The 27048-nt window shown below is 48.8% G+C and overlaps 1 long non-coding RNA gene across 2 annotated transcripts in view; it reads left to right on the forward strand.

Moving 5' to 3' along the window:
* The window catches only part of LOC136003567 (uncharacterized), a 106749-nt gene that overhangs the window by 43963 nt on the left and 35738 nt on the right, over positions 1 to 27048 (forward strand). For both annotated transcript variants that reach the window (XR_010608134.1, XR_010608135.1), the window contains exon 2: positions 2549 to 2729. This is a non-coding gene — a long non-coding RNA (uncharacterized LOC136003567). The remainder of the gene's footprint in view (positions 1 to 2548; positions 2730 to 27048) is intronic.

The following is a 27048-nucleotide window of genomic DNA, read 5'->3' on the forward strand; positions in this document are numbered from 1 at the left end:
AACAAGCCATGACTGTGTGTGAAAGCAGGTTTGAGAAAAGAGATCTTGGAAGTAGCCCAGCTTTAAGGAAAGGTTGCACGTTCTGCCCTTACCTCCTCATACATCAGAGGCTGCCCATGGAGGTAGGAGCTAACCAGGGCTTCCTTTGAAGCCTGCATTGAGCCATGGCACAGGGATGAGGAATCTGAGCACTCACTCCAGCATCCTCAGGGGGGATTGTGGCATTTTGCGTTGGTGTCCCATGGCCAGCCTGGGTTTGGTCTGTGATCAGAGCTTCTAGGTGCAGCAATAATTACCCTGCTCATCTTCTGCCCCTTTAAGATAAATGTGAATCTTCTGTTGTCTCAGGCAACCTTGGTGGGCTGCCAGCACTGCGAGGATATCCAACACAAGCTGATGTTGAGATATGCTTACCACTGTGGATGTTATCACCAGGAGTGTTGGCAATTATTAAATTATAGTTATTGCTATAATGATAGTAAAAGCAGTGTTTGTTAATTGCTAAGGCAAATGAACATCTTTTGCAATTCCTCATCTGGGGAGAAGCTTCACAGGCTGGTGATGCTGGAAGAGTCAGCAGCCCCGCGGGGAGCCGAGCTGGGAAGGATCCATGCAGTTCACTCCACTGCAGCCCTGGTTTCATCCCAACCCCACCCAGAGCAACTCCTCTGCTCTGCAGAGGAGGGATTCAGCCCTGCTTGCAAATGGCAAATAGGAAAATAAATAGCTGCATAAATGAGTTTGGCAGGAGGGGAATTCCTCCCCCATCAGCTTCCCAGAACTTCCTTTCCTTCCCATCCCGCTGGCAGAGCAGACCCAGGGCTCACCATGTCAGATAAGCACCTCCCAAGCTGTTTGCTCCCCACAACGTGGCACCGTTCCCCTTGGAGAGCAGGGGAGGATTTCCTGGTGTAACCCTGGATCACAGAGCCAGAAAGGTCACTGAGGGAACATGCTGGGATCCTTCTCTTCAGCTCTTGTAATGGTATTAGCAATGACTGTTTCTTACTCAATCATACTCCCAAAGGATTTTCAATAAACTTTTTATGTGCCATAACTGTTACATTAAATAAAGCTGAAAGTATTGAGTAAACTGACTGTAAATCACTTTAGATGCCTTGGAATTACATTAAGTGTGAGAATTATGGATCTTTTGCTGCTCGCAGAAACAGGGAGACGACAGAGCCAGAAATTTCCGTGCTGCCAACCCTCCTGAAGATCTTTTGTCATTATTTTCCTATGCCATACAACAGGCTTCTCATGGAAATAGCTTGTTCAGGGACATGGTGGGCCCGAGTACTATCCCTGTGCTGCAGGATCCCGGGGTGCTGGTGGCTCTTTTCCCTTCCTATCAAGCTGAGTTGGTTTTCTCAGCCTGGAAATGGGAATTAAATGCTGGGGTAAGGTTACTGTTAGCAGAGCTGACCAGGCTGTGAGTTTTATTGCATCAAGAGTGATTTTGTGTTGCTATCCTGACAGCCAATACTTCATCAATACAAATATGTGTTTTGATATAAATAAATGCCAAGGAAAGATCTCTGTCTCTACTCCTTAGGCACCCCAGAGTTAGTTTAAACGTATGTTACATTTAATGCCCTGCAGAGAGACACAACTGAATAAAAGCAGCCACAAAAGTGCCCTGCACTACAGAATAAATGAATTCCTCCTTTTCCCATGTTTCCCCCTTCACACAACGTCCCACTTGCAGTTCACTCTCAGTGACTGGGACCTAAGGAAAGCTCTGGGACGTGCACCAGAAGCTGTGGAGCAAAAAGGGAGGATGGATGCTCAGGGGTCTGAGCATCTCTCTTAGGAGGAGCGACTGTGCGAGCTGGGCCGGTTTAGAGCAGACTGAGAGAGGATGTAATCAATGCATGTACATGTCTCAAAGGTGGGTGCCAGGAGGATGGTGCCAGACTATCTTCAGTGGTGCCCAGAGACAGGACAAGGAGCAATGGCCTTAACCTAAACCGTAAGAGGCTCTTCCTCATGAGGAAGAGCTTTGCGTTGAGGGTGGCAGCGCACTGGAACAGGCTTCCCAGGGGGGTCATGGAGTCTCCTGGCGACTCAGACTCCTGCACGCCAACATCCTGAGGAGGAAATAGTTAGGAGAAGGCTCCCAGGGGGAAAACCTTCTGGTTTGCTGCTCTTGTAAATCAGCTGAACTCAGCATGTCACGAGCACGTCTTACAACGCACGAGACAATGCCCCGAGTTTCGTAGTGCAGAAGCACATTAACCTCTGTGTACTCTTGCGGGCTCGGACAAAAGCTGCCTGTTCCGAACGTGGGGCTGCTGGAATTGCTTGCCATGTGGGGAAATGATCCGGAGCTGTGTGAAGATAAGAAGAAATTGCTAAAGGCAAATCACCTGTGTTTGATTATGCTTGCCCTGAAAATAATTAGCATGGCCTATGAAATCATACTGCGAGGGGGTTTGTGTTAGCAGGAAACTGTAACCTATATACTGTAGCTTGCTTTCTGGAGAGCTGGTCTTTGTGCTTGTGTTGATGGGTCTTTTTTTTCCCCTTTTATTATTTTCTATCTTAGCTACAGTGATAGACAAATGAACAGGCTCCCACTGCTCTGAATAGCAGCAAGGTGACTGCTTGCCAGCCTTTGAAACCTGGTATTGTCCCTCCCGGAGTCAGAACTTGACCTTAAGAACATTCCTGCCAGTTTCTCCGAGGGACCATGTCCCTGTGCTGCTGCAGAAGCCTGTTTGCCACAGGTAATGCTTTTCACTTGGGATTATGGGTTGTGGATTTGCCACCAGGCATAAGAACTCCCCACCTCGTCTGAGATGAAACAGCTTTGCATGGGAGCAGACTGGTGGGGGTTTTCCATTTGCTGTGTCTGTCTGAGAGCACAGAACTACCAAGGTCAGAACAGAAAGCAGGAACTAAACCACCAGCTGCAAATGAAATGACAGGTTTGCTGGTCTAAGTGCTGGCTCCCCACAATTTGGTGTGAATTGCAGGTGATCAGAACCTCTGCAAAGTGTTTGTGCGCACAGCGTTGGCAACCCCAAGCATTAAAGCCCTGAGTCAGCTTTCTTAAAATCATGTGTTTGGACTCAAATAATAAGGTACTACAGCAGCAGCAATAGGGGGCTGTGGTTGCTTGAAGCCCTGAGGGAGTTTTCAAGCTTTGTTCTGCTGCTTTCTTCTCTGTGACGGTCCTCAGTGTATTTTTACCTGAGTGCACTGACGGTGGCTGTGGCCCAGTGTCTGGCCACAGAGCCCCTTATGTATGTCTGGTGCTCTCCCTGCAGCCAAAGTAGGGAGAAAGGATCCTCCCCAGGCCCTGTAGCTTCCTTGCATGGTGCTGCAGAAAAAAAACCTCTCCCCCCACAAGCAGCATGTACCTAAGAAGCATCTTCCCTATCCAAGCTGGGTGGTGAGCATCTCCTCACCTTTGAGGAGCCTCAAACAATGCCAGTACAAACCCCTCTGTTTAAGTGCTTCCCAGAGTGATAAATGGAGCTTCTGGTGGCAAGTAGCACCACTCTGACCACCTGTATCTCATCAATACCATCATCTGTTGATCTCATGGAGTTGTATTCCTCCAGCAGTTTCATTTCCCCGTGTTTGCTGTAATCCTTGTGGAATCATGGAAAGATGCTTTTTCATGTCTCAGCTGATAATTTATGTTGTGTTGTTATGTGCTTTCTCTATGGAGAAGAGGAAGGGAAGAATGGCTGATGCCTTAGAAAAGCTGAATGGTTAAATATAGACCTTTTGTGTGCTTAAGCAGCTTCCCCAGCCAAAAAGTAGCGTGCTCAGAGCACCTCCCAGGTCCTGGAACTGCAACAAGGTATTTCTGTGTGATGAAAATGTGTGGGTATTAATGCTGGTCTTCTCTTCTGGTAATGCATCTGAAGGCTGGATAGTTTGAGTACTGTTCCTCACTCCACTGCTCATGGCATTCAAGGTGAAGGAGGTGAAATACCACATTGCCTTGTTCTCTCAGGTCATGTAGTGGTTTCTACCCTGAGTGATTAATACCACTTTGCAATGTGACAGCCATGTTTTGCTTTGGTTTATTTACTTTTGGTTACTTGTGATAAGTACCCAGCTGGCTGTAAGGCAGGATGAGCTGCTTGCTGAGGATCAGGTTCATCCCCATGGCAAGTGGCATGTTCATAGGTATTCCTTGCAGAGCCAGGTCAGGGATTGGTTGTAACTCAGCCCTGGCTGCAGTCTGGTTGCTCTTCAGATGTGGTGTGAACTGCTGGGGTTATTGGGTGCTAAGAAGTTGTAAACATCTGGCCATTTGTAAGCCTTTTAGATGTCAGTCCTGACCCTATTTGTTACTGTCCCAAATTAACCCACCTGTGGGTCAGTACTAATGAGTGGGGTGTGTCTGTTGGGCTGTTTCCTATTGGCAGTACTGGAAGTCTTGAGGATGGGAAGCTGGAACCAACGGGTTCTTCTCCAAAACAAAGTCAAATCCCATTGATTGGGGGTGGTTCACTGTACATTTAATTTGTAGTTGAACTGAAGCTACCTCTATAGCAACCAGGAAACACCCCTTTGAAAGGGCTGGTGCACTGGGCTGCTTCACATGCAGTGGACATGAGAACCTCCAGCTGAGTTTTCAAACATCCATCCCATAGGAAAGGCACCCACTGCTGACAGCTTCTTCCTAGGAATCCTGTTTGCTTTGTCCAGCCACTTTCTGAGCTTCCTTCTAAAGGTCAGGGGGAGTCATAAAAACCTCTTTTCCCCATTATTACACACTGAAAACAATAGATTCCTTTCTGTATTCGCTTGGGCTGGGTTTATTAGCCTAAGAAGTGAGCTGCTGTAGCAATTAGTCATTCCAACAGTATTCCCTAGAAAAAACAGGAATATGCTACTCTAATTTGGGTTTGCATTTAAAATAAAATACAAAAAGCCTACTGAACATGGGGGGGAAAGCCAAGGCAGCAACCCTTCAAGGCATGAACATGGGCTGTTGTTTGTACCTTTGCCTAATCCCAGGGTGACCTGAAATCTCACCTCTGCCTGTGTCTAGGGCAGAACATGCTCTCAGCAAACTTCGTGGGGTAGCAGAGACTGCAGTAAACGCCTGATATGATGATTTGACCTTAAACTTTAAGCCCCTGCTTCTTAGTTCTACCAAATCAGGCCAGAATACCTCAAGGATCCAAACTTTCCTGAAGGTCACTGGTGCATCCTTTGCATTAAAAGATGATTGAAGGATGAGCTCAGTAGGGAGAGCATCCAGCATCCTGGGGCAGCATCCTGCTGCTCCCTGTGTGTTTGCGACCCATTAAGGACCAGCAAACCCTAAAATCGGGCTGAGTCTAGACCCAAACTCCACAGCTCAGGCTCATTGCTATGAGAATAGGAAAAAGAAACCCAGAAATCTCTTCTGCTGAGTTGCTCCCCGGCAGTTTTTAGGCTTTGCGGTGAAAGCACAGTGCTGTTACTCTCTTCCTCCGTGGGATGCAGTAAGGAACTTGCATAACAGAGCATCCCCTCCTCCATCCCGTGCCAGGCCATGTGCTGTTTGTGGTTCTGCACAGCTGGATTGCTGGTGAGATGCTGCCGCATGGTGAGAAAATAGCTGGTGTTGCTAACTTGAGTCAGATCTGCTCTGAAGCAGAGATGTTTTGGAGATGTTATCTTTCAACAGGAGATAGGAAGATTGATTGGGAGCTGGTAGGACTGTTCCCCTGCACTATTCAATGCCTCTCCAAGCTCCAAAGCTTCAGAAACAACACTAACCTAGAAACTAGCAAGGGAATCCCTTTCCCTGCTGATTATGTGTTTTTTCTGCAGTAAAACATTGCAAGAGAGGCACTGAATTGTATAAACCACAGCAGTGCTTGGTTCTTACAGCCCTCAGTGACTTGGAGGCACTAAAGACAATGTGATGTAGTTTCCACGCTCTGGATTTGTATTATTAAATACCAGAATAAACACTCATTTCAAGCCCACATCATTTGTCAGCTCCTGAGTTATGGCTGCTTTGGTAACTTAGACACCCTCTCCTGCTGCCAAGTTCCCATGCTCTTTGTTTGGAATATGTGCAGTTTTATGTGTTTGGGCTTAAGTAACTTGTGCTCTTTCTCCCAGGTTCCTCCTGTGCTAGAACCTGCCAGACCCCTTCTGGGGAGGAGCAAAGGCAAGGGCGCTTCCAGACAGGAGGAAAAGGGAGAGGAGGATTGTGTTCTGGAACACATAGTTCATTTGTAAGGAATTGGAAAGTCATGGAGAAATGGAATCAACTCTGCTGTTAGCTTTGGTCGTGGATCTTGACAGGGTCCCTTTCCCATGAAATCCCAGTGGCTTTCTGGAGTTCAGCACCCATGCTCCATCTTTACAGAGCAGCTGCAGATGCAAGAGGTGACTGGATGCTGGAGGGCTGTATAGACTCTCCAAAATACATTATGCATCTGATTTCCATTTAAAAATGGTTCCTGCTGGTGTCTCCATCACCTAGATGCCTTTTTAAACCCGCTTTACAAGTCTATAAGCCTCTTTAAGTATTGAATGTCAGGGTTTATCTGGACCGGTTTTGCATGTGTGAGTTTGGCAACACCATTTAAACAAGTTCATTGTATAAATGGAGGCAAAAAAAAGCAGTCCCAAACAACTTTAATGTTCTGCCAGTGCTCAAGGCAGGTCCCTGGGAGGCTCTGCTTAACACTGAGCTGGCAGAAATCAGCACAATGCAGTCCTCTCTACCTGGAGCTCTGCTGGTTTATTCCAGGGGAGACCTAAGCTGTTGTCTCTTGTGCTTAGAGCAGGGGCTGGAAGGGCTGGATGAGAAGTGATTTCCCTGATGCCCTTTGAGAATGGTGTGGTTTGTCTCACAAATGGAATGAGTTTGGCATGTCTTAACTACCATTCATCAGCTCCTAAACACATGACAGAAAGGTCATGGACATGTGGAGATAACAAGGGACCCTGTGAATTAGGAGTAAGAAATAACAGCATTTAGGGCTGGCTGGAGACTTAAATGTTTCAAAATCAGACTTGGGGAAAAGTAGAAGTGATAATTTCCTTTTGACCTTTAGAAACACTCTGAAAGACTCCAGACTGCACAGGGGCTGGAATCAGGGCCTTGGGGGCTCTGTGTGCTGACAGACCCTGGTCTAGGGCTGTCCTCTTGCCAAGAGACCTTGGAGCCAGGCAGCCGGGGCTCCTGGGCAGCCAAGCCGGGCTGGAGAGCTGGCAGGCTCTGCTCAGTCCCTGCCTGCTGCTGTGTCAGCACTTGTGTGAGACCGGCCGGGCCCCAGGAGCACTGCAGTGTGCCAGCCTGGCATTTTCCTACACAGGAGCGTTGCCTGGGAAAGTTTGAAGCTAGCTCGACTGCAGAGCTGCCCAGTGAAGGCAGTGGTGCTAACGGGTGGCAGAGCAGCAGGGCCAGGCTGGGAAGCTGTGGCAAAACTCTGAGGTAACCGGATCTGGGTGAATTTTGTATTGGGAGATGTGGAGAAATATTTCTCTTGCTGCGAAGCTGTTTGCAGCGCAACCCAGGCAGTCTGAGCACTGTACCCTTTAACTTCCTTTTCTGCTCTCTGGGGTTCCCAGCAGGAATTGAGATGCTGACGCAGAATCCCAGACTGGGTTGGAAGGGACCTTAAAGCTTATCCACCCCCCTGCCATGGGCCAGGACCCCTTCCACTAGAGCAGCTTGCTCCAAGCCCCTGTGTCCAACCTGGCCTTGAGCACTGCCAGGGATGGGGCAGCCACAGCTTCTCTGTTCAACCCATTCCAGTGTCCCAGCACCCTCACAAGGAAGAGTTTCTGCCTAAGAGCTCATCTCAATCTCCCCTCTGGCAGGTTAAAGCCATTCCCCTTGGCCTGTCAAACATGCGATGAGTGTGCTCTTGCAGGACCCAAGAACAAGTGATGGAGGTTACAGGCAGGCACAGCAGGAGCGTAGTGTTGACTGTTGCAGGAGGTTGAGGTGGTGTCCAGAGTGGGAGCTGCTCCCTTCCTCCAGACTCATGTCAGCTCTCGATTCTGGTGTGTGTAGCTGGCAGCTGCTTTGCTCTGCAGCAGAGGTCACCATACAGCCAGGATAGCAGCGCATGCAGGGCCACACACTGCTCCGCGTGCTCCCATTCCCTGGCCAATGGACACGGCTCGGTCCAGCTCCCATTCTCCCCATCAGGAGTCCATCATCCTGGATCCCCGGAGGTGTGACTGGGTGAGTTACTTCTCTGCCTCACTTTAACGCAGCCACCCTGGAGTCCTGAGTTTAAGAAACGCTTCCAAAGCTGAGTGCTAAATAATAGGGTCAGCTGGAGCTTGGGTTACGAAATAACCCAGGCCTGAAAATGAGCTCAGCCTGGAGGGTATGTCTGAGAGAGTGAGTGCTGCTGGCTGGCCGGGACATGTTGAAAGTCCTGGATCCTCTGGAAGACTAATGCTGTAGCTCTGGAGCAGCTCCAGTGTGAGGGACCACAGCAAAGGCCATCTGATAACCACAGGAAGGGCAGAGGAAACCTTTGCTGCTGCTGCTGTGTGAAGAATGGGCCAAAGCAACTGGTTCTCTGGGTAACAGAACTGAAGATAAATTGTCATGTTGGTTTTCCTGTTGATTAGGGGGGGGTTGGGGAGGTTTTACAAGCTTCCTCTGAACCTTTTGCCCTGACCGGGTCTTTTCGTACTGCGTCCTTGATGTCTATAACGGACAGGCTCATGCTGCTACCCTTTCTGGCAGTTCACTCATACCTTGTGTGTCTTCTCCTCATCTGTTACTTTCTTAACACTTAATGATCTTGGAGGCTGTAGCTCTGCTGACCCCCTACCTATCCGTTACCAAAGTGAGCCCAAACTTCCCAAAAGTTGTACAAGTCCCAGCAGGTTTTACCCTTCCCTGCCCCAAGTGTAGCCATGTAGAAGCTCCACTATTTTAGGGAACAGGGGTGATGGGAAAGCTTTTTGGTGCCTAAAACAGATGCAAATGAAGGGCTCTGATCTGAGAAGCCTGCGTATACCTTCCCCATCTGACATGGTGCTGATGGCAGAGGTCGGAGATGGGCAGCACCCATCTCAGCACAAGCTGTGTGCTGAAGCTTCCACCACCAGACCTGGCAGGCTCAGACCCAGCTTCCTTCTCTACTTGGGGTAAGCAGCATCCTATAAGCACCCAGAGCTTCCATGACTTCTTATTATTGTTTATTTATGTATTTATTGGGAAAACACCAAAGACAGATGGATAATGCAAAGGTTAAGCAGCAAATTGCTGTGTTTCTGCCTGGTCAGAGAACACAGGGCACAGCCTTCCTAACCTGTGATATAAATCCTAATGGGCAAGGAAAATTATTTTGCCTTCCACTAAAGGGCAATTTCTGATCTCTCTCATTTTCTCAGCAGAGGAGAGAACAAAAGGACAGAAATATATATTTATATATGTATTAAAAAAAAAAAAAGAAGAAAGGGAGGAAGAAAGAAACACTTATGCTTTAATGGAAGCTCATTTTTGTAAAGTACCCCAGTGGCCCCTGTGGGCCCAGAGAATTAAACGGTGTCATTCAGAGCTTGAAAGCGGAGCCATCCAGTTTGCAGACACCTGTCATAATTAAACTAATGGCTCTGAAAATGTGCCTTGATATTAAATCTATCTTCCGCCGAGGAGCAGGGCTGATTAAAACCCCTGTTTGACAGTTAATGATGAACCTCTCGCTTGCTGAGCTCCCTAACTGGAACAGACCGGTTCATCCCTCCCTCCCCTTGCCGAGCCCTTTCCCGTATCCCTCCATCCCTGCCGCCTTCCGCACTGGACTGTGTGGCTTCTCCCCTGTCCTGGCCTATAGCTGATGGGAGACAGAGAGTCCTGAGGCTCTTGGTGAGTTCCTGGCATGTCCGTGGTTACACAACGTGCAGTCGGTGGTAGCAGAGAAGACATCTGCGCAAGTACAAAGGGGTTGACTTGTCATGGTCCTTGTGCTACTGTAGAGCTACTGATGGTGGGGAAGATGCCGCATCACATTATTCTGCCCAGAAACTGTGCCCTTTCTGGGGCTGTGCATCTGGGAGAGCTCAGAGAGCTCTTTTTCCAATGCTGGTAGTAGGTAGTGGGCATCAATATATGAATCTTTCTTGCCCCGGCATTCATCAGCTGCTCCTGCTTATTCCCCTGAAGATGTCAGAACCACCATTTCTGACATCGCAGCTTGTTGCCAGGGCAGTGGGTTTGCTGTTGCAAAACCAGGGTTAGGATTAAGCAGAGAAAGAGGAGTCGTTAAGGAGGAAAATTAGTGTTCATTTGGAAATGTGTCCAATAACTACTTGGTACTTCTAAATACATACCTCTAAACAGAGCAGCCCGGCCGCACCTCTGAAACCCATCAAGCCAGTTGTCACCCTTCTGTTCCACTCACTTCTGACCTAATCAAGGACACAAACTAGACACACTGTGGGGGCTGAAGTCCCACTTGCCTCACAGATGGGATTGGTTTTGACACTCAAACCACAGCAGTGATCCGTGTGTGGGATGCCCAGATAGGCACCATCATCCTCAAGTGAGTGCAGAGCTAATCAGACACAGCCCCTGTAATTAGTGTGCCACAAACTCTGCGAAGTTCAGATAAGCATCAGCAGTTCCAAGGAGCATTTATTAGTATTTGCTGGGTTTCTTAGTCTCTGGGTACTTGAATTCTCCAGCTCTACAATGGAGATAATAAGGCTTCCTTGTCTGCTTTGATTTAATTGATGCTGAGCCCCATGGGGCATAGGCTGCCTCCCTCTGAAGGCACACAGAGCCCGGCACTTGGACCTGCGTTTGGGGCTCGGTGTATTGCTACTGTACAAGTAACTAATTGTACTCATGAGTGAGGATGCTGCTGATACACTGACGTTGTCCTGTAGTAGATATAGAGAGAGAAGACCCACTTGTTGGCTCTGCCTGATGGCAGAAGCCCGCTTCCCTCCCCACCCTGACACCCAGCCAGGCTCCTCTCTGTCATTAGCTTTCTTACCCAGCTCTAATGCCATCCGCTGCCACAACAGTAATTACCAGGAGATTAGGCAGCATTAAGCACTCTTTAATTTGACACATTGCAATGATCTCCATTCAGCCTTTCTGCTCGAATAACTCTCCATAAATATTTTGTGAGGCTACCAAAATAAACAGAGGCTTGGCTGTTTGCACAGCTGAGATCTTTGCAGCTCTTTGGGAATGCAGGTAGCCAAGCCCAGGGTGGCACCAGAGCTGGGAACCCAGTGGTCACTTGGCTGTGCAAGAGCATCGAGGAGTGGGAAAACAGCTTCGTATGGCCAAAGTACCAGTAACAACCATAATATATGCCTTGCACCAATGGCAATTTAATAGGAAACATTTTTTAAACACCAACCCAATAAAGAGAGATGGGTATTTATGTAAGAAGTGGCTGCATTAGAAGAAATAATAATTACACTGGAGTTGTGTTCTCTCTTTTTTTTCTGGGGTTTTTTTTTGGTGTGCTATTAGCTTAGACATTATTCATTAAGTAATGCAATGGCAAACCACTGTTAATACAGCAATAAATCCCATGGGGTGCCATTGCTTCTGAGATAGGATCATTTGGTAATTACAGTGCATTAGAAGTTCAATATTCTCTCATTTTTATCCCTCGCCTGGATGAGCGGTGGGCTCTGAAGGCCTGTGCTGGAGGATTTCCTGTAAACACACTGCGTGCCCATCCACATGGAGCTCCTGCCCCTGGGGCTGCTCCGAGGAGTGCGAGAGCAGAGCGAGGGGGAGCTTGGGGTCCCCAAGCCCCCCCGCTCAGGGCTGCGGGTGACTGTCTGCTGGTGGAGAAGGAGCGCAGGAGGATGATGCTGTGGGAGATGGCGTGAACCTGGGCTCTCAAGGTTTCCTCCTACTTTGTGGGCAGCATCTCTCCTCCTATTGCATGGGTGACCAAGGGCTTGCAGGCACTTGGGAGTGGAGGAGAGGTGGCTTGGCCAGAGCCTGATGAGCCAGGGACAGAAGGAAAGAGTTCTTGGTGGGTTGTTAATAGCTGCTTTCAGGACCATATTGCAGACACCCATGGACAGAGTGGGAAGGGATCACCCATCACCTGAGCCATGGAGCTGCTGTTGATCAAAGCACTGAGCCCAGGGCCTGGGGTACAGCTCTGTGTGTATTATGGGGTAGCACTGCCACCATACAAAGGGAGCTCCCCTCCCTCCATAAGGCAGCTGCTGTTAAACAATAGGGAAATCTATTGGCTGCCTTAACAGATGCATCTTAGCAGCATGCGCAGTGAACTGTCTCCTTACGGTGTCAATACTGCCATAGTTGTCCCTATTCCTGAAACAGCCCTTGCCAGCTCCTGGCTGGCGGCTGCCTGGGCTCTCCTGCATTGGGAGAGCTGTCAATAGACCTGTCAATAAGATACTGGGGACTATTGATTGGCATAGACATTTAGGGGTCACTGGTCGATAGGAACTCTCATCAGGAGATGTAGGAAATGAGCGCTTTCAAATACAGGCAGGAAAGTGAGACTCCCCAAGGGGATATGATACAACTCAATTTTCCCTATCCCGTTGCTTTGTCAATTTGCCCAAGTCTGGACAAGGTGGTGGTTGCAGGAGCAAGGGGAGAGGGGGAGAAGAGGGAACAACATATCCGAGTGTTTGACTGAAAACATCTCAGAGGCTGAACCAGCCACAACCCGACCGCAGGCTGGGGATGGGGACAGACAGGAGCAAAGCAGGCTCGGCCGGGTACGAGGCTGATCCATGCTGCATGGGCTGAGCTTTCCCTGAAGTTCCATTGGATTGCGTGCACTGCAAAGAATCTTCTTCTCTAAACCTTGCCACTTGGCATTGTTTCTCATCTGTGGTAGTTTTCCCCTTTCCGGATAGTTTCCCAACCCTACATACCTCTGTGTCTTGCTTCATTATGATATTCTTCCAGGGTTTGGGGTTTTCCTTTTTTTCCCCTGTTCTCAATTGCTCAGGGCCAGTGCTTGAAATTAAACTGTCTCTCCCTGTGATGCAAATCAGATAAGAGAAACTAAATGAGCCCCATGTGTTCATCTGCAGAATCCTATTCTGCTGAAACTCGTCCTGTTTCATTCTGATCTTAGACAGACGTAAATCAAGAGGAACTTACTTTAAACCAATGTCAGCAGGGAAAGGCTCAGCAGAAATAACAAAAGCACCATGCCTCGTGTGTTTATCACTCTTCAAGGTAAGATAAGTTCTTAGCCTGATTGTGATTCCTCCAACATTGTGCAGGCTGTAGTGCAACTCCCAGTAACGCGTTTGCAGCGGGGGCTGGTGTGTGCTGCTGGGTGGTGCGATGCAGGTTGGGAGGAAAGGCGTGCAAAGCATACAGGGAACTTCAGGAAAGGGATACACAAGGCATTTTGGGGAGATTCCAAACTTGTGGCTCAAGAGTTGCTGAATATGTCTCATCCAATGCAGCCTGTGAGGACACTTTGACATGGAGGGGTGGCTGTTGGCCAAGCCTATGGGCTCTGCTCCTCAGCACAATGCAGGTGAGCTCTTGCCTCCCAAAACCAGAACCCAGATGGGCCTTCACCTCTGGAAGTGTTGGCTGGCCTAGTGTAGGAAGACCAGCCAACAGGCAGCTGTAAGAAGAGAAATTGAGGAGTACAGCCTCAGGTTATGGAGCACCACAATTAAAACCTCAGCACAAATCACCCCATGTGCTGTACAGTGACCCCACCATGGGCCACGCCAGCACAGGGAGGACAGGAACGCTTGGGTGTGTTGATGACACAGAGACATGGTCATGGCTGTGCTCCAGTGCAGAAGAGAAGGGGGGAGAAAAACCTGCGAGTAAATAAAAAGAAGCCCATTTGCAAATACTGTAAGGAATGCATGTTCTCATACGTGCTGCTATTAAGTCCATTCGTATCATATCAGCAAACATCATGTCAGCTTGGAGAGGTTCCTACTTATTTCTTTTTCCCTGTGAAATGTTTTTCAATGCCTGAGCGAATCAGAATGAATGTAAATGAGGTTTATTAAGTCAGCCCCACACGGTGCTGTATTGTCAGCGTTTGTAGGCTGTGACAGGTTAGTTATTGCGGTTTGAAGGGAATGTCACCAGCACAGCAGCCTTCAGAAGGAACTTTTTAAAGGAATAATAATAATAACGACAACAATAACAACAACGGCAGCAACGTCTTGGGAGTATCTGTGGGCTTTGGGGGAAGTCAGTGCGCTCAAAGGTGCTGTATCCCACTCGCATTCCCAGGCAGGGGCAGCGTGCTCTGCATGGGTAAACTGTTCCTTACATGGTTTCCCTTATCCCTGTAAACTGGAGTCCCCGTAGTTGTATCCTTGTCCAGGAGAAGAGTTAGATTCTTCTCCTCTCTTCCTCCAGGATCCTTCCCTTGGATCAGCGAGGAGGGTGGGATGTTTTAGCTAGCTTTTAAAACATGTAGGTGATAGCTGGGAGTGGAATGGATGTGAGCAGTTACGCTCTTTCATTAGCAGTCTCTAACTGCAAAGTAGCAGAGAAAAGGAAGACAGCTTTGTTCTCAAAGCCAGCAGACAGAATCCCACCCTCCCCTGTATGAGTTTCCAGCAGCACTGGCCTAAAATTGATGTAACAAAACACTCTCAAGACTTCATGTGCTTTGGCCAGGTTAGTGTTAGATCAGAAACGTTCTGGGGGTGTCAGGCAAGCAAGGCAAGAGTATTTGTTCCTTTGAGGTATCAACCTGAGCACGGTGCCTTGCAGCCCATCTGCAGAGGAAGGAGCTGCAGCCTGACCCAAACCTGCCCCGGTTTTGCATATTTATTCCTCCTTTAAATCATTTCCAAACCACTAAACCATTTTACAAGGACGAAGGAAAACATCAATTACAATTAGAGTGAAAAACTCTCTCAAGGCAGAGCGCTTTAGACAGCAAACCTAGCCATCCATTTGTAGTTTTTCACCAGGGGCTTCATAATCCTATGGTCTGTTTCCTTCCCACCCATCAGCTCTTCCCTGTCCCGCTCTGTCTCCAAGATGTTGGTGTTTCCTGGCAGGAGGTGGAGTGGAGGCGGCTGGAACCTCCTGGCTGCTCACTGATGCCTTGTCTGGTTTCTGATGCTCACGCAATGGGGCTTCACTGCTGGACGACAGAGGTGTTCGGTACCATCAGTCAGATTCCGACCACAACAGAAACCAGGTTTTCTTCTCTGGAAGATTCCTGCAGTGGATTGATAGCACACAGATCCGTGTATCCATCTCCCTGCCTGTCTTACCCTGCAGTGCTCAGAAAGAAACATCCAAAATGTTTCTTTCTTTCCCCCTATATTAAAACGGACAGCAGCTAGAACTTGTATAAAATGAAATCAATAATTTAACATAGCCTAAAAATTGGAAATGAATGGAGGGAAATTACTCAAAGTTTCATCATAACTATATGAAATATTCTATCCTGCACAAGATTAAATTAAAAACTCGGATGAGGCCACTTCCAGCTCTCTTCCAAAGAAAATAAGTCCAAAATAACCATCCTCCAGCCCTGTTCAGGGCCTGAAACCAGGACACGGGACCAGGTTTTGCTGCTTAATGGACGTATGTGCCTGTCCTTGCAGCATCTCCCCACAACACAAGGCAAGGGCAGCTGGAAGTGCTGGCTGTGGGATGCAGGTGTTCCGGGATTCTTTGGGATCTAAGCAGTGTTTGTCTGCCCTTTCAGGGCAGGTGCTTGGAATTTGGGTTGTGTCACTTTGAACGTGACCCACTTTCTCCATGCCCGGCTCTGCAGTGGGCGGTTGGCGAGTGGAGCCAGCACTTATTGTGTCCATCCACCATGACACTCGGTGGGCTGCAGTCCTGATAGAGCAAATTAAATTAGCTACTAATCGGTTAATTGGTGAGGGGGGCTGTAAAGCAGCTGGGAGCAAATTAAGTAGGAATGAGAGAAGTGCACATTTGTGAGCAGTGATTGCTCTCGCTGAGGGGCTGCCAGTCAGTAACGTCATGGGCTGGAAAGCAAATGGGGAGGAGAATGGTCTATTGCCTACACTGAGGGCTCATCCTGCGCCTGGACCGAGGGAGCTGTGACTCGTGATGAGTATATTTGGGGAGCCAAGGGGGTCTTGAGCATGCTGGCAGGCTGGAAAATCTCTTTGCTTCAGTGGCAAGCTGGAGTGCAGTGATTAATCTGGGTCTGGCAAGGACAGCCCAGCATGTGAGAGCATGTGTCCCCATGGAGGAGTGATGACCCGCCACGTGTCCCCACCATGTGAGGATAGGGATAGGCATGTAGGGATAGGACAAGGGGAATGGCTTTAACCTGCCAGAGGGGAGACTGAAATGAGCTCTTAGGCAGAAGCTCTTCCCTGTGAGGGTGCTGAGGCACTGGCACAGGGTGCCCAGAGAAGCACTGTGCAGGCAAAGGGCACGGGCATGACAAGAGTGGGGCATCCCCACGTCACTCACCTCTTCCCCAAGTGTGCCCGTGCTTGCTTGAGCTTGGTACCATCCCCATATGGAGCTCGAGTCAGCAAGCCTGTGCTCCAGAAGATGAACAATTACTGCTCATCTTCACTGCCAAAAACAAAGGGAAGAGAGGAGGAAAACCCTTTCAGAAGTAAATATGGGGACTTCTACCTGCAAGGAAACACATCCCTACCCTGTTTGAGCAGAACTGCCCAGGCCATGGGCAGGGCCAGCAGAGCAGCCGCAAGTGTCCGAGGGCAAAGGTGGGCTTGGATTTTCTAAGCCCTGTGCATTTGCCTTTAAATTCCAGCCAGATGCCACATTAACTTGTGTGACTTCTTGTCTATAACAGCACATAATGCAGCACGAATGATGTAACTCAATGTGATGCCAAAATTTATAGGAAGAGACACTGCTTTCTGAGGTCAGGCTGGTATCTGATTTAAGCTGGCAGCGGGAGCATCAGTGTTGCTGCAAAGCTATCCTGTGGCTCTCCAGCAAATCACATTACTCTGAAAGACTTTGGCGGGCCCCTAATCAAGACAGCTCTTCAAAAGCAGGGCCACAATTGGGCTGGAGTGCATCAAACCCATGCAGGGCTTTTGGGATTCAACTCAGACAAACCCCTAGGAGCACTTTCACGACGAGATTTTTGGGGGTGGGTTTTGGTTTTTTCTCTTTTTTTGCTTTTAAACGAGCAGAAGGATTCTAGATAAACTCGATAAGGGCTGGAATCAAAACAGGATCCTAGAGCCAAAACTGGAGTGACAGCTATTCCGGGTAGTGAAAACGATGACAGATTCTGAGCAGACAGAAACGAACATGATAAACCAAGCAGGGCTATTATCCTTCCATCTGCATTGCCACAGCATGCACAGGGCCTGGGAATTACACACCAAGGGCCAGTCCTGCAGGGAGCGTGCATCTCGGTGTCTCACCAGACAAGTGCCCTGCAGGGCTGGGGCAAGGCAGAAGTACCTGCTCCACCACTGCAGTGCTTTGGGTCGGTCCAAGTTCTGCACCAAGTTGTTTCTGATGGTGCCAAATGACTGCTGAGGTGACACGGGGAAAGCAGTCAGGCCAAAAACATCTTGTTCTGGGGAATGAGATCCAAAAGCCCCTAACCAGAGACCAGCCTATGAGAAACATGAGGCACTGGACGAGTAAAACCCATGCTCTCAAAGCTGACCTTGGCTTGGCCATCCTGATTTAGCTCCATCTCTTTGGCATACAGATGTTACCTGTGGCTTTCTTGAGAGGAACTTGCCCAAGGCAAGCAGTAGTTCAGGATTGCAGCTTCTGCTCCTCTACATTTCCAAAACCTTGTCTAAAGCCTGACTTTGATCCCTCTAAAACCTCCACACACTCTAGTAGGAGAGCCTTGGAGAAAGGGGATGGGGCTCAAATGGAGCCAAGCCTTTAGGTTAGCTTGTAGGGCAGCATGATCAGGAAGCAAGGCTGGCTCTGAGAGCTGTGGTGTGAGCTTCCATCAGTCTGAAATCAGGAGCAGAGCACCCGTCGCTCTCAAAGCCATTTGCAAAATGTTACCTTTAAATAAGTGCTTATTTTTAAGCAGTGGTTAAAGTCTCACCAAAGAGTTTAAAATAATAATTTACAGCAATAATAGGCTAGGACATGAAATAAAGCTGCTGATGGGAGCATAAATAATGCATGGAATAATAAAAGCCGCTGCCGTCGTTGGAAGCGTGCGGTCAGCTCGCAGCACGGATGGCTTTGGGCATGGCAGGGGGAGGCAGGAAGGAGTGAGAAGCCTCGTGAAGGTTTTCCAATCACTCCAGCCACCACCTCTAATTCTTTTCTTAAAGTATAAAATCATTCTTCCCCTGATCTCACTTGTGGTCAGAGCTCAGCACAGGCCCATCCGTCACGGCGGTGATTTGGTTCAGCAGGCGTTGGTTGGGCAATCGTTCATTTCGGGCTAATCTGCTCCCGGCTGTCAGGGGTTATGGAGTATTTATTGAGTTTGTGTCAGGTCCAGATGACCAATAGCCGGCAGCCGCTGGATCCCCATTGACACTGATGATATTGCTGAATTAAACCAGGTGATGTATACAGAACTTGCTTAGAGCTAGTAATGAAGCTGGGAACCATTTGAAACACAATACAGAGGGCCCCGTGCTCGGGGCTTTGCTCTCTACCTTTTAAATAAAAAATTATTATTATTTTCTTTGAAGGCCAAAGGAGAAGCCATGAATCCAACTCCCCGGAAATATTGGGAGAGAAAAATAGAGGAGCCCAATGGAAATGAAAATCATCTTGATATTCTGCAGCTTTCCTGCCTGCTTCGTTGGCTGGCGACTGAGGAATTTCTCAGCTGCTGTATAGAAAGGCATCACGGGGAGGATGATGAACTGGTTATTGATTACACTTCAAGGACCTGATCCTTTAAAAGGTTTTGCTGAGCACCTTCAAATCTCATTGACTTCAGCTCAGCACAGGACAGGGTCTGGATGTGTTTGTGTCTGGTCTGTTCTGCCATGTGTGTGTGATGCTCTGTGAATTATGCTTTGTGGAGGCTGCATCTCCTTGTACCTACGAACCATGTCATCCTCCCTGCATGTCCTAGGAGGGAAGTTGAGGTGTGAGGGAAAAGGCAGGATGTGCTCAGGGTCGCAGCCTGTTCCTGGCAGGGATGGCATTGCTCAGTCTCCATGGCTGGGAACTGTGGGCTTTGCTGGTCTGGACCATCCACACCAGACCAGCAAAGCCTGCAGCAGATGTGGAGGATGCCCTCTCCCAGCCACGGAAGCTGAACATCACTGAGCGACCACAGCTTTCTTGCAAGGCTCCCCTTCTGCTGTGGGGATGGAGACAGGTTCCAGGTTGGTGATTAGACCATGTTGCTACTGAATTATTCTGCACAGAACATCAGAGTTAATTTGGGGGACAATCAGCTTGTCTGAGGCTGTCACTGCTGCTGGCTGAAACCTGCAGTGCTAGAGAAGGAGCAATCAGAGCTGTGACCTTGGTAAGGACTGGGGTTAGATTACAGGCATGATTAAATGCCAAGGAGAAGGCTCTGAAGCTGCTATTTGAATACCTGTTTACATGTAGGATAATAGATGGCCACCCGCTGCCTGCAAGGCTGTAATTCACTCGGGGGATTGTGGGACTGGGATGACACCATAAACCATGCGAGGCAGAGTGCAGGATGCTTGCGAGGCAGCGCCGAGGCCCTGCGCCTGATTTACAACCACGGGCTCGCTCCGTGGCTATCTAATCTATTGTCTTTTTATAGCAGACACTGCACAGAGAAATGATTATGGTACAAATTTGTTTAAAGGAGCTCTGTAAACTCACTGGGAGCTGACAATTTCACCTGAAAACCCTCCTGTTTCTGTGGCTGCAGGAGGATGTTTGGCATCTAAATTATCAGTAGGTGCAGCTGCATCCAAGTCAGATGCGTAATAGTTGTCACTTAGGATTTTACTTTGGGGGATGTATCTCAGGGTAGAAGGAATCACAGAATGGTTTGGCTTGGAAGGGACCTTAAAGCTCAGCTTGGCTGAGATGAGGAGAAAGGGGTTTGGGAAAGAAGCAGGTGTGAACTGAGCTGTACACAGGTCACCCCTTTTTTCCTCTCTCAAAAGAAGAGGTGTTAATGACTTCTGTGAGCTTCTGCTCCTCCTGATGAATAAGCTCTTTGCAATCCTTTCTGAAAAGCCTGGTTTAGGATTAAGGCTGAAAGCTCGATTTGATTAAGAGTCAGGTGCAAATTAGGAGGCATTTGGTGCTTAAGTCTTGCTGCTTTTTATAACAGGGCCCTAAATGAAAACATTTCAATTACTCTTCACTCTTCTTCAGTGTCTTTCAGCAAGGGACCATCAGGACCTGTCCCAGCACAGCCTCCTGCTGTGCCAGTCCCTGTTTGGCATGGGGCAGCTCCGAGCACAGGAGGCACTTCCAGCCTGGCAGTGAGAGCAGAGCTCAGGCAGCTCCAGTTCCTTGTGCCACAGCCTCCCTCGGTGACCTTGGACAGGGTGTTTAATCTCAGCTCGCAGTGGTAAACAGGAGATAATATTTCTCTATTTCCTGCAGTGCAATGTGAGAATAAATCAAGTGGAAGCAGGAGGCTGTTCACAGAGGTCTGGGAGCCAATGCCCTCCTGAGGTTTGTCTCTAGACCTGCTCTCATGGCACATCTCCTGCCCTACGCAGCCTGTTTTCCTGCTCCATGCTGCTCGTTGGCACCCAGCCTTCCTCCAAAGGTGCTACCGTGCTTTTGTCCGGGTCCTGCCAACCTCAGACTGGCTTCCCCAGGACCCTGCAGCAAATAACCAGGGGTGTCTTATACGAATGGCCAGCGCCTGTCTTCCACTGTACAATTTGCCACCCATTGTTGCGTGATTTGACACCCAGACCTGCAGACTCCTCATCCCCTTAATGCTTTCCCCTTGCTGGAAACCATGAGGGTACTCCTTATCTTGTGACTAATTGTCCAAAGCCATCTGACACAGGGATAATCTATAAATGCTTCATCTATCCATGTCTGTGTGGTAAGCAAGGCAAAAAGCAGTTTAGAAAGATCAGTCATCTGAAATCATCACGAAGGAATTGGCACCCAGGTCCCTGCCCATCCTCAGAGAAGATGAGGGTTCTGAGAGATGAAAGCTTGAGCAGAGTTGTTCTGTGTCTCCATAGCTTTTTGATCCTAAGATAAATTACCCAGAGAGCACTAACTGCTCCCTGCTTCTGCTAAGCAAAGATAATAGCATTTGGAGTCACCTCCATGTAATGATGCAGCCACCAAATAAATTATCCTTGCTCCCTTCCCAGCGCCAGAGCAGGGAAGGTGGCTTTGGGCACCGAATGGCTGGGAAGAAGGGGGAGGCTGTGACTTGTACCCGGCTCTCGTGGGACTGCCTTCAAAAAACCAAGTTCCTAAACAGCTGAAAAAACATTAAATGCTCCATATACTCTCTATAAACAAGCAGTTAGAGAAATCCAGGCTGGAAAACACTTGGTGGAATAAGGTCAAGCTTCTCATATGAATCAAATTAGTGGCCACTCAACTAGCACCACAGTACATTAGGCTGAAGGGACTGGGGAAATGCAGCTCTTTTCAAGGTTATGCTTTTGTTGCCTCTCGGAGCTGCTTGCTGCCAGGGGACCTTGGCTGCTCCGAGATACTTGAGGGGGTGTCTGTTCCCTTTTCATCATCTGCTCCAGGGGTGATAAAGAGAATCCCGATTTGCTCTAGGAAAAGGGAGATAGTGTTACAGACCAGTGTCAGCTCCCTCGGGTGCCCTTACTATTCACTGGTTTGGGAAACATCTTTGGAAATAGCAAGGAAACGGTGGGGGAGACTTAAACCCGAAAGGAAATTACAGACAGGAACTGCAGGAGGAAATTACCTGGAGTAGCTCCCATTGTTCTGGGTTAAAAGCATGGCATGGGAAGCTGGGAAGCTCGCTGCAGGATGGTGGTGGTGGGGTCCAGGCTCACGTAGCCCAGCCCCAAGGGACTTGGCTGGGGCTTGGGAGGCACCAGGGGCTGCAAGCGAGGACCAGCATCCGTCCGCTCACCACAACAGCCCTCAAAAGTAGTTCCATGTCTTAGAAACCTTCCAGCCTCCTCTAAGGAGGGGAGGCAGGGGTGTGTTGAGGCATGCCCTGTGGTTGTGTCTTGGAGATGAACCAGAGCCAGGGTGCCTTCCTCCTCTGCATGGCTGCGGGCAGGAAGGGCCCGGCGCTTGCCTCCTGCAGTAAAAGTGAGATTGAGTGTTGCTCTGAATGCAGGGAGAGTTTCTTGAGACTGAAGCTTTCAATTTTACTCCACTGAGCATCCAGTATAATCCATTGAAAGGGCACTGTCCTTCAGGCCTTTCAGCTGGGCTGACAGCTGCCCACTGATTAATTGACAGGTTAAAAAGATTGATTCCACATGTCAGAGCTGTAACCCTGCCAGAACAATACGGCTGTCAATTGGGCTGTAAAACAGACGCTTACATTAACAGCCCTGACAGCAGCAGCACATGAACACATGCACCTGCCTTTATGGAGAGCCTAAACACACAGCCGGGCAAAGATTAATCATCTTGAAAGCAATGTTGTAGGATCAAATAAATGTTTCTGCAGTGGAGAAGCGGTGCAGCGCCGGCTTGGCACGGAGGCCGGCCACAGGTGGTGCCCAGCGGGCAGCGAGGGGGCCACAGGGACCCCAGGGTGAGGGCTCGCTGCCTCTTCAATGCTTGACTTATTTGTCCTGGCCACGTGTCCTCCCTTTCTCAGCCCACTCAAAGGCTTGCACAGACACTGCATGAACATCACGTTCAGCATCCCTCAGCTTCCACATGGGGACATGCAGACCCGAGCCACCCCTGACCCCATCCCATGCCCACTCGCTGATGGGTGCATTTCAACACGGGTGAGCCTGCGCTGCCCAAGCAGAGGGCAGGGCTCAAGGGCTGGAGCGTGTTTCGCCATCGCAAGCATCGCCCTGCATGGGAGCGTGCTCCAGCGATTAGTGTGGGCACAAGAAAGCAAAGCACTGAAGTGAATCACTTTTTCCTTTCTCTCTTGCTTACTTTCCTTATCAGCAAAATGTAACTCATTAATATCTATCATGCAGGGCTCTTTCCAAAGCTCCTCAGCTGGAGCACACTTCAGTAACCTAAAAGACTATTTATTTTTCTGACATCCTTTGAAGCTGGGTGAATTGCAGTGAGTTAGAGGCATTCATGCTCGCTCAGGAGGTCCAAATGGGGCTGGGCAAAGGCTGGAGCTGGTGCCAGTTTTCCAAGCGAGGGTGAATGACCCCGGCCCAGAGCATCCCGGCATGGAGAATGCTGACACCACCGTGTGCTCCCCACCCTGTATGCTGAGGAATGAAAAAACCCTGGGCAATCTGGAGAGATAAGGAGAGGTTGAGTCACGAGTGAGCTCGGCTTTGCCAGAAGACGTTTCAAAGCTTTTATGGTGAGATTCAATACAGATATACAGAGATCAATTATCTTAAAAGCAGCAAGGAGGTTCAGCAAATATTTCCAGCTTTAAACAGGTTTATTTCCATCTGCACTTATCTGTGCTATTTAAACTCCATTGCTTGCAGTTAATCTTTTGTAATGCAGCATAAGAGGGCTTATTTACTTTCTAATGACATCAGTTGGCCATAAATATTAGACATCTAAGGTTCGCTGAAGCTATAGGGACAGTTTTCCATTCCTACTTGACATTTGACTATTTGCAGTGCTTCCTTTCTGTTTGTTCTTGTGTGACTCACTTATCGGCTGTCATAGGCCCGTGTTCGATTTATTTAAATGGAATGAATAAGTACATTAGGCAAAGCTGTCAGGAGAAGAGGGAACGGCAACTCATGGGGATGAGTGATAAGTCAACAAGCTGCAAGGGAGATTCTTAGCAGAGCTGCACAAATCAAAGTGCTAAATAGGAGCAACAAAGAGAGCCCAGTGACACGATGCTGGGATGAGTAAAACGAGAGATCTCAGGGTAAACAGGACCTCCCGACCGTCATGTGTGGGACACGGTGAGGCATTTCTCCTCCATGCCATGTCCTCGGAGTAGGCATCACCGTAAGCCAAAGCCTGGGAGCACTTTAGCACTCCTAATAGTTCTAAGAGTTATTATAGGATCAAAGACTCTAGACTATTATCTGCCACTAAGGTGGGAGTTGTGCAAATACCCAGCTAGCTCTGCACTCGGGAAGATAGTTTTTCTTTTTAATATTCTTCATTGCTCAGTACTAAGCTGGGCTAATTAATTGTGGAAAGCTCATATCAGGGCCCTGCTGGAACTGTTTGCATTGAATATATTAGTGATGATCTGAGGGGGGGAGAGAAGGCTCGACTTATTCTCTCAGCTCTAGATGATGGGAGCAATTTGCTTTGTGTGAGAGCGATGGAGTCTAAAGCCACCTTTCCCAGGGGAACCATTCTGCCTGCTGGGCACCAGTGCTGGTGCTGGAGCAGCCTTGTTCCAAAAGGGAACTTGCAGGTGCATCGTGAGCGTTGCACTTGCTCTGCTTCTTCCATCGTCATTGAAGACCACGTCCTATTTAATCACAGACGATTTTAAACTCCTCCGCTTCTTTCCCGAAGCTTTTCCGCTGTGTTTTGTACAAGTCTCGAGGATCTGGGACATCCAGGCTTGAGCTGGAGCCACCCCGCTGCTCCCCCGGGAGCTGCCAGCTTGCCCGTGATGGGCCTGTGCAGAGTAACCCTGGGTAAGGGGCTTGTGCCGGGATCACCCAAGTCCATGAGAGCCCTTTCCCAAGCTGAGTGCAATTAGGCACCAATGGTTTATCTCAGGGAAGAGCTTGGAGAGCCCCATTCCTATTCTTGCTCTGGTCTTCCTCCCCTCCACCAATATGCTTTTGTTTCTCACCTCCTAACCTTTGAACCCCCCCAAAACCTTAATTGGCTGAGCACAGTAAATCAGAGCTGACAGTAGTTGAATAGGAGCTGATTAAAATCATTTGTTTCCAGACGCAGCCAGCTGCAGGCTCTTGCCTGCGTGACTTTTGTGGCGGTCCCTGCACTGCTCTCCCTCTTTCTTCCTTTCTTTTCAAGGAATTGCATCACATTTTTCCCATTCTTTGAAAATGAGCTGCTCTCCTCACCCCTCTTCCCTTCCCCACACACCCGCAGCCTCCCTGTCACAGGCCCAGCCTTGTTTATCTCCACAGCCACTTGTGAGATTCCCGCAGAGCAATGGAGCGCTCTCCCTTGCCAGAGCACAGGCCACATCTGGTTTGCTTTTGTTTGTGTTTGGTTTGCTTGGTTTTTCCCCCAAAGCAAAGCAGGGAGGGAGGCAAAAGCACTTAAGCTCATAATTCTACATAGCCTGAATGCTAATTGCACCCCTGCTCATGAAATAGGTAGAAAACAGTTTAACAATGCTGGTAAAAGAGCAATGACCAACTGTGAACGGAGAGGTATGGAAGAATGGAGATGCTTTACCTGTCTTATGAGAGGCTGAGAGAGGAGGGCATCCTTCACTGGATGTTGTATGTCCTAGAGTCCCAGATTGGCCAGGTTGGATGGGGCTTGGAGTACCCTGCTCTAGTGGAAGGCGTCCCTTCCCATGGCAGGGGACTGGAACTGGATGAGCTTTAAGGTCCCTTCCAACCCAAACCATTCCATTATTCTATGGGAAGCATTATGATGCCAGGAGCTGGCCCAGAGGAGGACAAGCTCGGCCCAGTGGTTGCAATGTGCTCTCCTCTTGTATTAGGCCACAAGCCATCCCCTGAAAAATGCATCCTGGCTGAGAGTGCCATTCCCCAATCTCAGGCATCTAGAGCCATATGCATCGAATTAAAACCAAATGCACAATATAAATCTCCCTGCCATTCCTCGGAAAGGTTTCACATGACAAGCACATTCCTGTGACACTTTCCATCTTCTGTTTTACCGCACAGGCTAACAGCTGTTTCCAAAACAAACCCGGAGCGAGGAACAGACAAAATCCTCACTCTTTGGACAAACTTGCTGTTATTGCACCGGGGTGGTGCGTGTGAGTGGATGCTCTGTGTCTGTTGGGCTTCCACTGCGACTGGCTCTGCACCGCTCACGTGCGGACCTGGGGCCTCAGTGGGGCTGTGCCATCATTCTTTGGGGTTTTTCCTCTCTTTTCCCCCACACAAGCATGTTGGGAGGCCAAGCAGAATATGGTTTTAAAGAGGTGCCTTGTTTTGCACAGTAAGCCTTATCCTACCTTAAACGTTTCCAGGCTGAGAGGGAAATTTGGGTGTCTCATTAATGAAGACTTCTTCTCGCTATTGTCATCTTTGGTGTACTTGGAGTTGGCAGGCCCTCGGCAAGCAGGTATTGTACAAGCACATATCAAAGTGGCCCAGCTCATGATGAGTTTACAGTCAGTTATCTGAAAGGAGAGTTTACAGTGATGAGTCCACTTTCAGCTTACACCCCTTGGAGCAGTGATGCACCCATCCTTCCACGGACATCACTGCTCTTTGTGCCCATCTCTCTAGGAACTGACCACCGCCACTCCACGTGTGTCTCCCGCCCATGCTGCAGCCTGCCCCGAGGAGGGTTTGCTCACCAGCACCGCGGGGTACCAGCTCCCAAACTCCCACATCCCCCTTTCCCAGTGCACAGGGCGAGTTCCGACAGCGATTCCTTCTCTGGGAGGATGTTTACCTTCCACAGCCGCCTTTTCCTTACAGTTAAACAGGAATGTTTCCTTTTCTAAACAGTTTACATTCTGATTCCAGAGGTATCCAGCTTGCCAAAGCCACCAGTATTTGTCTCACTTTAAATACATATATATGCTAATGCAGGCAGCCTCTCCTGCTTGCACACACACCACACACAGCTGTATAGGAATATCTCTTTTCTTGCTAGATTTACAAAATGGGACCATCAAACATCCTTTGGATTCATCTCCATTAATCAAGATCTATGCATGTGCTCGTGTGATACAGACATTCCTGTGATAAACCAGTCGCGCACACCTCTGCATTGTCTGCCCAGACTTGACAGATCGGTGCCACGTTTGGAGGAGGAGGAGGAGGAGAAGGGAGGAAGGAAATGTAATTTCAAGGATACAGTTCTGTGTATGCCTGGGCAGCATTTCTCCCCCTTTTTTATTGCCTTTGGGATCATCTTACAACATTCTCTGTCCAAAGACTTCGGAGCACTTCACAGATATTACCTGATTACAATCTGCAGAGGTATGAAGT

Source organism: Lathamus discolor, chromosome 22, assembly GCF_037157495.1.
Source record: "Lathamus discolor isolate bLatDis1 chromosome 22, bLatDis1.hap1, whole genome shotgun sequence".
Taxonomy (NCBI): domain Eukaryota; kingdom Metazoa; phylum Chordata; class Aves; order Psittaciformes; family Psittacidae; genus Lathamus; species Lathamus discolor.